This window comes from Cupressus sempervirens, chromosome 7, assembly GCF_028749045.1.
Source record: "Cupressus sempervirens isolate cs-2001-9-10 chromosome 7, ASM2874904v1, whole genome shotgun sequence".
NCBI classification, from domain to species: domain Eukaryota; kingdom Viridiplantae; phylum Streptophyta; class Pinopsida; order Cupressales; family Cupressaceae; genus Cupressus; species Cupressus sempervirens.
In genome coordinates, this window is record NC_143124.1 from 333,593,878 (window position 1) to 333,607,598 (window position 13,721).

The following is a 13,721-nucleotide window of genomic DNA, read 5'->3' on the forward strand; positions in this document are numbered from 1 at the left end:
AGATCACACTCGAGCATGGTTTTGAAGTACAAAATTAGATATTCGACTAAAGGAATGCCTCGAGTAGACATAAGCGGGGCCAATGAATGATCCTGACATAGTAGATGGATCGACTGAGATGGTGGAGTGTTTCCTTATGCCTTGCATTCATTTTTGGTAGGTTAGAATTGATCGTAAAGATCAGATCGCAAGATAACCTTGATCATCTTTGCTTCCTAGTTCATGAATCAACAGGGTTGAAGCAAGTCAAACAGGCTACATGAGCCAGCTGTGTCATGCGGGCCAATCACCTTTCTTCATTCTGCCACCTAGGGAAGTCTTTTGTGGTTGACCTTCCGTCATCGAACTAACTGCGCCACCCTTGCAGATATTAATATTAACTGTGATGATTACATTAACTGCCAGCCACCGACTATCCTTCTTGACCAGGCCAGTGAGACACGTGTCAACAAGGCATTGTGTCGCCAACATAAACCTCGAGCGACTTACCCATAGTGAGGTGGCGACGACCATCGATCAGCCTAGATCCGACAATCATGAAGACTCGTCATACTCCACACTGTCTTTACCCCGAGCCCATCATTTTTGGTGCCACCTCTGCAACTGCTGTCATATCCAACCGACACTTGGCAACACCTCAGCGACCGCACCCTGGCAAGACCTAGTCCCACTGATACGTGGCAAAAGGGTGCCATGTCACTATGGTAAAGATCGCACATCTTCACCATGGTGACATGGCGACAGTCGTTGATCTTCTCTAATCTAACGGTCATGAAGACCCACCTTCTTGCGACCTTCCCCCCTCGTAATTCGTTGGGCCTGCGGTACATGTGGTACTTCCATGTTGGTTCGTCGATCATTTAATCCCTACTGTGCTGGCGACATGAAATATGGTCTCACTAGGACATGTGGCACCCTGTTGCTACGTTGCTGATGTTATCTCTCAAGCAGTTTCTAATGGCAAGATAGCACCAGCCGTAGATCTCTGTAGACCTGATGATCGTGAAGACTCATCTCTGTGCTAGCTAAACTGAAGATTCAGTGCACGTGGCTCGCTCTGATTTGCCGTCGTGACATTGAACTTTGACAACTGGGAAGATGAAGTACATGATGTGACCCAAACTCTTACCTAAAACCTCACCGTTTATCTTCTCTGGCCCGCCAAACCTTGCCACCAAACACGCTGACTCATCATCGTCAGCACACATTTTCGTTGGGTGCTATGTCGCCATGGGAATTTTTGGGCCAACGCGTGATAGAGACATAGCGCCTGGGGTGTCGTAGAACATTTTTGACCCGTGATAAAACTTTTCTGACCCGCGCCATCCTCTGCCCTGCAAGTTGGACCCACCGGACACGCGTCGACCAGACGCTATGTCACCATCGTAACCCTTGCACAACTTCATGATAGTGAGATGGCGATGACCATTGATCGGCCTTGATCTGACGGTAGAGAACTTGCGAGGCACAAAAATATCATAAGGTTCAGAACTTAGGTAATATTGATATCTTCTTGGGTATTAAAATATTAGTAATCTGGGAGGTGACCGTTGGGCGGGGTAACATTCTGGTGACTCACAAGGGGCATGAGCCTGCTCGATGCATAAGACCAGTGCCTGTAAACAATCCATTGGGCTATGGAGTCAAAAATTGTTCTAAAAGGTACAAATCTGAGAACTACAAAACCGTAACCCTTCTGCAAGGAAATCCAAACATTAAAACTCTAAGTCTGCCTCTGTAACTCAAACAAAACAAAACTTCCTCTGCAACCCAAGACGTCTCAAAATCTACTACCTCACAGGGAGACGGTTGTGCCTGTGCACTTCGTGAAAAGAAAGAAAAAATAGAAAGAACTAAACTACTAATGTACATGGATTCACAATCTTCATCAGAAGCAAGCTTTAAGATAAATCCCATTGACTGGGATGGGAAGAACTTCACCGTTGGGTCTGCCCAGTTGGAATGCAGTAGCCTGTTTGCGACTGGCAATCAGATAGGGGCCACTCCATAGTGGATCAAACTTAGAATGTCTTCCTAATTTTGCTCTGTTTGAGTCCCACTTGAGGACTAAATCTCCTTCTCTGAAGGTTCTGGCCCTTGCCTTCTTATCAAAAATCCTTTTCATCTGCTCCTGATGCATCTCTAGGGTTTGCATGGCCTTGTTTCTCTTTTCTTCCAGTTTAATCAGCTCTGCCATTCTTACTGACATGGCATTATCTTCAATCAATTCTAGTTGATGAGCCAACTCCAAGGAAGGGAATTCCAGTGAAATTGGGAGTCTAGCCTCCCTACCATATACCAGCACAAAAGGTGAGTTCCCAATAGATCTCTTGGGTGTTATCCTATTAGCCCACAGAGTAGTTCTTAATTTCTTATGCCAGACCCTCTAATTGTCTTCTATTGTCCTCTTCATGATTCTGATTAGATTCTTGTTGGAAGACTCATCCAAACCATTTCCTTAGGGATAATAATTTGATGATGCACTTAGGTAGATATTGTGATTCATTTCCCATGCACAAATCTGGGTTCCAACAAAAGATTTAGCATTATCTGAGATGATAGTAGAAGGAGCACAAAACCTAGACACAATCCCATCAAGGAATTCAACAACTGATGGTTGTATGGCATCCCTCAAGGCAACTGCTTCTTTCCACCTAGTGAAATAATCAGTAGCAACCAAAATCCATTTATGACCTGCACTAGATGGAGGATTAATAGAGCCTATAAAATCCAACCCCCACTGGGTAAAGGGCTGATCCACCTACATAGGATGAAGGGGGAGAGCTGCAAGCCTTTGTTTGCCTAAAAGGAAAGCACATTTCTCACATTTTCTCACATACCTATAACAATCATGGAACAGAGATGGGCAATAATAACCAGCCCTCATGATTTTCATGGCAGTTGTTCTTGCACAGAAATGGCCACCATCAGGGCCATCATGAAGTTCTTTAATCGTCCTTTTAGCCTGGTCCTCTTCAATGCATCTCAATAGGGTCCCATTAAAATCCCTCCTGAATAGGATACCATCAACTACAACATAGGGAATGGACTGCAATCTATATTGTCTTCTTTTAGCTCTGTCCAATCCCTGAGGGTATCCATCCCCCGATAAGAAGCTCTTCATATTATTTATCGAGCTCTTTGGGCTATTAACATTTCCTTCCTCTTGCTGCTCTATTAATACCATAGCAGCCTCTTAATTAGAATCCTGATCTGATAACATTTCTTTGCACAATCCTCTCCCTCTTACCAGCTTGGTAATCTAAATATCAACATCATATTCCATTACCCTAGTGATCCATCCAGCTCTCTTTTCACTGATGTCCTTGCTTAACAGAAAATCTTTTACACTGGCATGGGGCACCAACAAATGGATCCTATTTTGGGATAAGAGGTGCTTGAATTTTTTCAAGGCTCTGATGATTGCAAGGGCTTGCTTCTCAACAAAGCTATACTTATCTTCATATTCTTTAAGCCCTTCACTAAAGAAAGCTATGGGCTGCTCCTCATCCTTGCCATTTGTCTAAGTCAAGACAACAGAGATACTTGACTCACCACCTAAAGTGTAGAGGATGAAATCTTTCTCAAAATTTGGGTTCATGAGAGTAGGGGTTGAGGCTATGGCTGTCTTGATCTCTTCAAAACTCTCCTTCCCCTCCTTGGTCCATGAGAAGACCATGTATTTATTAAGCATTGCTATAAGAGGTTTCACCATGGTAACAAGATTAGGGATAAACCTTCTCACAAAGTTTATTCTACCAAGGAAACTTTGCAGCCCCTTCTTGTGTTTAGGAAGAGGAAGGGCAAGTATTGCCTTTGTTCTTTTTGGATCAATGGTTAGACCATCCTCAGATACAATGTGTCCCAATAATTTTCCTTGGCTTGTAGAAAAGACACACTTGGCTGGGTTGAGGGAAACCCCAAACTCTCTACATCTTAGAAATACCTGCCTTAGATGATCAAAATGATTTTCTACATCTTTTGAATATATAGTTATATCATCAAGGTATACTAAGACAAACTTATCAATTAAATTTTTGAAGGCCATCTCCATTGCCTTCTGAAATGTGGCACTTGCATTTGTTAGTCCAAATGGCATCTTGTAGTAAGCATAGGTGCCCCATTTAGTAGTAAATGTTGTTTTATGTCTATCAGATTCTTTAACCAGCACTTGGTTATAGCAAGAGAATCCATCAAGAAAAGAGAATCTCCTTGACCCACTGACCTTGGATAGAATTTTCTCCAAGGAAGGGAGAGGATGGTGATCTTTAAGAGAAGCTTGATTAAGATGCCTAAAGTCCACACACAATCTGATTTTCCCATTCTCCTTCCTTACAGGGACAAGGTTAGCTACGCATGATGAGTGTTTGACAGGAAATATTATATTGGCCTCTATCAACTTGGATAATTCTTTTCTCATTAGGGGCTCAATCTTAGGATTCACTGGTCTCTATTTTTGCCTTACTGGTTTGGCCTTATCAACTAGATCTATGGTATGCTGAAACAAACTAGGGTCAAACCCTTTTAATTCATCATATGTCCAAGAGAATACATCATTAAATTCTTGACATAGATGAATGAAGTTTTCTTGCTCAGTTTCAAAACATACCTTCCCCATATTCAGAGATTTTCCATTAGCAATTGTAACTGGGGCATAATCATCCTTTTCTGTAGTTAGATTCATTCCTTTGCCTCTTGTTTGATCATCAGGATTAAAAACACTTTCCAAAGTAATGAGACCCTTGGGCAACTTGTTAGAACTAAGGTGAATGATCTGATCACCATACTGATCTTGCAGCCTTGAATGGTTTCTATCTGAAAATTCTGCCTCATTCTGCAAGAAATTCATGATTTGTTCATCAGAGTCAAACACTTGCCAATGAGTGTTGTTGTCAGGGATGGAAGGCCTCACTGCAACCCTAATTTGTTGCTTCTTCTCCTCCTCAAGATTCCCTGGTACATTATAGGCTGCACCCACCACTGCAAGTCAATCAGCATGTTTATTTTCTTTCCTAGGAATGCTTTGAATATTAAATGCATTGAAACCCTCAAGAAAATCCCAAACTCTGTGTTTGTAAGACTTGAGCAGGCCATTTTTGGTGATATTCTGGCCTCTCACCTGATTGACTACCAACTCTTTTGGGCAAGTAGGAGAGACCAACATAACACCGGCCCCTAATCCATTTCTATTCCTTGAGCCATCAAAGTACATACTCCATATTCCATTTCTATCATCATTAGTCCCAACAAGATCAGGAACTTGAGCCTCTTTCTCTATTATGCAATATGTACTAAGGCCTATCTCAAGAGTTTCTAACATAGGGTCAAACTGATATGCATTTTCCCACTCATCCAAGAAGAAATCAGGAATCTCTGCTATGGAAGTGACAGGCTCATTTACTATGTCATTTTCACCCATCTCTAGAATAGGGTAATTCATATTGATGAAGTTGGGGGTATAATATTCAGTGTGATGAAGGGCTTGAGGTTCTGCTCTAATTGAGGCATTGGCTTCGTATCTGGTCTTAAATGACATATATGACCAATCAGCAGATATGAATCCACCAATCTGAGTAGTGAAGTCTCTTGAAAGACACATGGAAAAATAGGTCTTGACTTCAACAACAGATATATCTTGAATCACAATGCAACCAGGGAATGCATGTAGGGCCATCTCCACATTCCTAAGGATACCTATGGTTTTGATGGTACTACCATCTAGTTGTAACACATCCCTAAAAATGGGCTCATATTTCACTCCTAAAGCATTAGCAACACACCTAGGCATTACTGAGCTACTAGCCCCTGAATCTATCATGCAATTATGGACTAATTTGCCAGCTATAATTAGGGAAACATAGAATGGAGGAGGTCTAACACTTTTATTTGTCTCCACATCCCCTACTAGTTGTACTAGACTTGTGGCATTCTCCATGATAGATGGTTGATCCTTGAGTTCAATCTTCTCTAATTCTTGCTGCAACATCCTCTTCTCCATTGGTATGGTAGAAACAACATCCCACATAGAGATATTCACATTGGTTTTCTTCATTTTCTCTACCACACTGAAAGGTGCATTAGGAACTTTGGTAGAAACTTTGGGGGCTGTACTTATAAGAGGTTGAGATGGGGCAACATAAGGATCACCTGCATCTTTCTTTCTTGGATCTTGCTTTTGCTATTGTGAAGTACTCATTTGTTCATTTGGTGCTTGTATATGAGGTGTACCACTTGAAGTTGAGGCCTTCTTAGGAGAAGGAGGGGCAGCATGTTCCATAGCTCTCTTCCTACTTCTTGTGTTATGAGCAACAAAATCTTGGTTTACATTACAATGCTCCCCAACTTGATGATTCATGAAAGAGCAATCATCACGTCCTTGAATATATGATGCCTCCTTGGGATGATCCTCCTTGTATGATTGCTTTGCTATAGGTTCTTGGATGGTTAGGGCCATATAAGATTCTACCTTCTGGCACATGAAATAGGTATAAGAATAGTTGCAAGAAGGACAAAAATCTTAATCTTGGGCCAAGTTATTTTGAGGGACTATAGCTCTGTTCAGATTTGAGCTTGAAGTAGAAGCATGACTATTTTTCCTATCTTGATCAAAGGAACTATTCCACTAATTAGGAAGCCTACCACCACTTGGAGCTTGATATTGTAGTTGGGGAGGCTTGCCACTCTGAGCTTGCTACCTTTCTAAGGCCACCACCTTGTTACTCATTTTTTGTATCATAGAGAGACTATCCTCTAATCTCTTCCCCTGGTCCTTCAACTCCCTCCCCTGCTCTTGCAATTTCTTATCCAGGGTCTTCTCTCTTTTATTTGTATTCAGCACTAGACCTTGGAGCATTTCTTTGAGCTCATCTATCCTATTTGAGGATGCAGAAGCTTGAGGGACTGGAGTAAGGGTTTGTGATGTAGAAGTTGTGGGAAGAGGGGCCATTGCTGGTTGGTGATTAGGAACATCAGGAAAGAAAGGCATAGGGGGCCTTGGAGCCAATTTTCCTCCTTGTATTAGGATGTTCTCAGCTTTTATGGCTATCTCATAAGCATTAGGCAAGGTATCTCCTCCCATAGTTTGGATTGTAGTGGCAATATCACTGTTAAAATCTCTAAGGTAATGCAAAAAGGCATTACCGAGGGTAGGTTTCACCAAAGTAGGTATTCTATCCCATGTCTTTTGAAATCTATAATTAAAGTCAGTCACACATTCATGGGGGGGCTCTTTTTATTGTAGTCAGTTGCTCTAATAGTGACAAATGGTCACTCTTATCCTCAAAATGTTTGCATAATCCTGCTCCTAGTTCATCTCAATTAGTTATAGAACCATGAGCTAAGCCTCTATACCACTGTAATGCTTTTCCTTTTAAATATGAGGCTAGAAGTCTGACAGCAACATCATCCTCTGTAATACCACGAATATTACAGACATTTGCTACTTCTTGGATATGCTCTAAAGGGGAGATGGAAGTCTCACCAGTAAAATCAGGTATGCTTTTTAGTGCAGATACTAGTATATCATGTCTTTGGGCTAAAAATAGAGGACTTCCACCATTAAAGGTGGAAAAAGCATGAACTCTTGGCTGTGCCATGTAAACAAGTGTTCTATTGATGAGCGTTGATGGAAATCTAGGCTAAGTTTGAGCAGTAGGAGGAGTAGAGACATACCTTACAGGTAGATTAACTGTTATTCCACCCCTAACTGGTGATAATGAAATTCTAGTCCTCCTCCTTCTAGTATTTGAAAGGGAAAGCTCTTGATATTGAAATTTACCTCTAGAAGATGCCCTTGTTTCAGCTCTAGGCATGAATCGCCGCAACTTTGGCTTGGAACTAGATTTGTTAATGTTCAGAGTCACCAAGTACCTTGAAGAACCAGCCTCTTGAAGGCTTAAATACTGAAGCCAACACTACCTCTTTAACATTAATCATTGAACTCCTTTTTTCTTGACACCAGTAGACTTAAAATTTGTTTGAAAAGCATCCCACCAGGCGTGCCAAAAACTGTTGTCACTTAGGTTTGCATCCTTGTCTAGGGCCTATGCATGAGGACAACCTAGTGAAACATGGAAACGACCTCCAAGTTATGGGACTTGAACTGTGAGGTTGAGTCTTCAGAGAAGGCTGGCTTCCTCTTACTATCAAGGGGAACCTAACTACTCTTGGAAGGAAAAGGGGAAGAAGGAGATGCAGAAAACAACTCTACCCTACCTAAACTACGGAGGTGATGCACCAAAATAGAGTGTTCAGACTTCAGACCCATTTCGGCCCATATATGCACTATTGAACCAGAATGAAACTAAGGATATATACATACAGGCTTGTTTTGATCTAATAACCTCATGCAGATTAAGAAACCAAATAGAATAACACAAGGAAAGAGGAATCTTACTTATATATTATCTAGTAGGCAAAGGTAGATACAGTATGCAGGCTACAGATCTCGACAATACACCAATGAGAGGCAAAAGGGATGCACATACACATTAATGGCTAAAAGAGATAAAACAGAGAATCATTCAATTCAAAGGCACAAGGAATGCTACACTGAGAGTTGCAGAGCACTATCAGAGAAATCAGAAAGAGTCGACCCCTTGGAAAAGATTACAAAATTGCCTTTATAGTTCAGGCATAACTGAGGAAAATGATTCTGCATTAACTGCTTAACTACTGCCATTGAACCCCAAAATATCTGATCAAAGATAACACTCGAGCATGGTTCTGAAGTACAAAATCAGATATTCAATTGAAGGAATGCCTCGAGTAGACAGAAGTGGTGCCAATGAATGATCTTGACATAGTAGATGGATCAACTGAGATGGTGGAGTGTTTCCTTATGCCTTGCATTCAGTTTTGGTAGGTCAAAATTGATCATGAAGATCAGATCGCAAGATAACCTTGATCATCTTTACTTCTTGGTTCATGAATCAACAGGGTTGAAGCAAGTCAAACAAGCTATACGAGCCAGCTAGGTCATGCGGGCCAATCACTTTTCTTCGTTCTGCCACCTGGGGAAGTCTTTCATGGTTGACCTTTCGTCATCAAACTAACCGCACCACCCTTGCAGATATTAATATTAACTGTGACAATTACATTAACCACCAGCCACCGATCGTCCTTCCTGATCGAGCCAGTGAGACACATGTCAACAAGATGTTGTGTCGCCAACATAAACCTCGAGTGGCTTACCCATAGCGAGGTGGCGACGACCATCGATCGGCCTAGATCCGACGATCATGAAGACTCATCATACTCCACACTGTCCTTACCCCGGGCCCATCATTTTCGGTGCCACCTCTGCAACTACTGTCGTATCCAACCAACACCTAGCATCACCTCAGCGACCGCACCCTGGCGAGACCTGGCCCCACTGACATGTGGCAAAAGGGCGCCATGTCACTATGGTAAAGATCGCATATCTTCACCATGGTGACATGGCAACAGTCGTTGATCTTCTCTAATCTAACGGTCACGAAGACCCACCTTCCTGCGACCTTGCCCCCTCGTAATTCGCTAGGCCTGCGGTACATGTGGTACTTCCCTGTTGGTTCATCAGTCGTTTAATCCCTATTGCATTGGCGGCATGAAATATGGTCCCACCAAGACACGTGGTGCCCTATCGCTACGTCGTCGATGTTCTCTCTCGAGCGGTTTCTAATGGCGAGATAGCGCTAGCCGTAGATCTCTGCAGACCTGACATTCATGAAGACTCATCTCTATGCTGGCTAAACTGAAGATTCGGTGTACGTGGCTCCCTCTGATTTGCTGTCGTGATACCAGACTCTGCCAACTGGGTAGATGAAGTACCTGACATGACCCAACCTCTTGCCTGAAACCTCACCATTTATCTTCTCCAGCTCGCTAAACCTTGCCGTCGAACACGCTGACTCACCGTCGTCGGCACACCTTTCTGTCGAGCGCTATGTCACCATGGGAATTTTTAGGCCAATGCGTGATAGCGACATAGCGCCTGGGGCACCGCAGAACATTTTTGACCCATGATAAAACTTTTTCGACCTGCGCCATCCTCTGCCTTGCAAGCTGGACCCACTGGAAACACGTCGACCAGACGCTATGTTTCCATCGTAACCCTTGCATAACTTCATCATAGTGAGATGGCGACGACCATTGATTGACCTTGATTTGATGGCGGAGAACTTGCGAGGCGCAAAAATATCATAAGGTTTGAAACTTAGGTGATTTTGGTATCTTCATGGGTATTAAAATATTAGTAATCAGGGAGGTGACCGTTGGGCAGGGTAACATTAACTTTGATAATCTGATTAACATTAGAAAGAAGAAGAAAGTCAGAGGGTTGCCTAAGTTGAAGAAGCCTAAAAAAACAATGTGCAAACAATGTCAACTAGGAAACATGACCAAGACAAGTTTTAAAATAAAAACCTACACTTCCAAAGAAGTATTAGAGTCACTACATACAGACTTATGTGGCCCAATAGAAGTGCAAAACTACCAAGGAGATAGATACATAATGTTGTTTGTGGATGACAACTGTAGGATGACGACTGTCATGTTCTCAAAGAAAAAAATTGATGCATTTCAAATGTTTAAGTCATATTTGGCTAAGATTGAGAAGGAAATAGGAAAGATTATGAAGTGCTTAAGATCAGATAGAGGAGGAGAGTTTACATCGAAAGAATTTGAGATATTTTGCAATGACAAAGGAATCAAGAGACAAACATTAGCACCAAGAACTCCACCTTAGAATGGCATTGTAGAAAGAAGGAATAGATTAGTGATAGACTGTGCTAGAAAATTAATGATGGAGAAAAAGATTGCCTTGAAGTATTGGAGAGAAGCTATAAGTATTGTTGTGTATACCTTGGATCGAGTACAAGTCAAGAAAGGTACAAACACAAGACCATTTGAATTATGGTATGGTCATTCACGCAATTTAAAACATTTCAAAGTGCTTCATTGTAAATGCTATATTACTAAAGATTCTATAAATGGAAAGTTTGATGCAAAGAGTGATAAAGGCATATTACTTGGATACTCCACTAGAAGAAAAGCATATGTGTGTTTGAATCCTAACTCTAAAAAGATTGTGGAAAGTGTGAATGTAAATTTTGATGAGCACATAGAAGTCCGAGTTGATGAATCCAAGAAACTAGAAGATTATAGATCTTTTCTATTCTTCTATGAAGGAATTTTTACTAAAGATAATGCTACCAATCAAGTTGGGAATCAGCAACAAGTCTTAGTATCAATTGAGTCACAGTCAGTGAATGCTAAGCTGCATTCAGAAGTTGATTTACAGAATGAAGAAACTACACATTCTTATTCTAAAATCATAACACATGGAAGAGATAATGAAATAACAAATAGTGATGTGCAAAGTGACTTTGAAGCTAAAGGACCAAACATGGAAAGAAGGATAGAACCAAGACTATCCAAGTATATGAGAAAACATCACCCTACAGAGCAAATCATTGGTGATAAGGAAGCTAGACCAATGACAAGGAACATACAAAGGAATGAATCATGTCTCCTAAGAAAGATTGAGCCAAAAATAGTGAAAGATGCAACACAAGATGATAATTGGCATAAAGCTATGGAAGAGGAGATATATCAGATAAAGAGAACAAAACGTAGACCCTAGTTCCTAGACCACCTAGGGTAAAATCCTATGACTTAGGTTGGTTTAACAACCATTCGTAAATCCTTTAATAGGGTGGCATTCCAAGTGAATATTCTCAAGTCCTCTAACCAAGTCCACTTCCAATAGGGTGGTTAAATCCTTTAACTAGGTCACATTTAACAATGTGTTGTAGCCTTTAACATGGCATCACTTTAGAAGAGTGAGAATTGAGTAGCATGTTACTGGTGGTTTTTTCCAAATTGGGTTTCCACATAAATCACTATGTTATATGTTGATCTTTTAATGTTATGTGTTGATCTTTTATGTGTTAAGTTAGCATTCTAATTTTACAGTAACTTGCTAAGTAGGAAAGTTTAAGCTTTGATGTATGAATAGTTTAAAAGGCTCACTTTACTTGATGGAAAAGTTTAATTGGACATTTGGACCTTGAATAACTGATTCACCCCCCCTCCCCCACACCCCGCCCCCCCCCCTCAGTTATTCTAATACATACTATACTCATGTTGGACATCTTCCTCAACATAATGTTTTTCATGCAATATTCTCCCCTATTGAAATCAATGTCAAAGGTTTTAGCAACTAGCATCTTTGCATCAAACTCTACAACAACTGATGCTCACTAGCAACAAGATTCCTACATGATTCTATCCATCATAGATACTCCCCCATATATGAAGCATTAACATTCAGTCCAGATAAATAATGGCCCTCTGTTACCCCATACTAATGCATTCTTGCATCTTCTACTTTGATGTAGGAAGGGGCATAACCTCAAGTATATCTCACAAATACTCAAAAGTCTCTTTGGGAAGAGGCTTTCTAAATATATTTACAATCTTCTCTTTAGTGCTCACATACTCCAATTTGATTTCCTTTTCTGCAACTTTTTCTCTCAATATATAATACTTAATAGAAATGTTCTTAGTCCTCAAATGCAACACTAGATTCTTACACATATTTACCGTGCTTGTGTTGTCACAATGTATAAGAATAGGCTCACTGATTTGTATCCTTATATCCTTTAGCATCTACTTCATCCAATTAACTTGATTGCAATTATTTTCTACTAAAACATACTCTACTTCCACTGTACTTTGTGATGTACAATCTTGCTTCTTGCTTACCTAAGAAACCAATCTTCCTCCAAGAAAAAAATCTCCTCTATTGGAGATTTTTCTATCATCTCTACTACCTACCCAATCTGCATCAGTATATGCACTTAGAGTGAAATCATTAGATCTGTCATTCCATAATCCAACCTCAAATTTTTTATTTAGATATCTAAATATCCTTTTCACTACTGCATAATGTGCTTCTTTGGGATCAACCTAGAATCTTGCAACAATTCCAACAACATTTTCTATATCTAGCTTTGCGTGAGTTAGATATTGCAATCCTCTAATAATAGATATATACTTCTTCTACTCAATAGTAGGTGTCTCATCCTTTCTAGGTAACTTGTGTCTAGTTACCATAGGTGTTCCAAAGGGTTTGCATGTTGCTACAAAAGAAAATCAGTAAATCCTTCAAGTACTTAGTCTGAGAAATAAGCATTCCTTCTTTATTCTACACAATCTGTAATCTTAGGAAATATTTCATTTCTCCTATCATACTCATTCCAAATTATTTCTTCATCTCTTCTACAAAATTTTCACTTTCTTCATCATTTCCTCCAAATATGATATCATCAACAAATATTACCAAAATCATCAAACCATCATCAATTTCTTTCTAATAGAGGTTACTATCTGTCATACCTTTGCTATATCAAAATTTTGTCAAATGTTTCTCTAACCTTGCACACCAGGTTTTGGGTGCTTGCTTCAATCCATATAATGCTTTCCTTAGTCTGCATATTATGTCCTTTTCATCTATGAAAGGGCATCCTTTAGGTTGGTCAATGTATAACTCTTCTCAAGTTCTCCATTTAGAAATGGTAGCTTGACATCCATTTGATATACTTTGAATTTCTTCTCTATTACATGGGTTAAGAATAATCTGACTATTCTATTCTAGCCACTAAAGCATAGGTCTCCTCATAATCTATTCCTTCTTGTTGTGAGTAACCTTTGCATAATAGTCTTGCTTTGTTTATTAT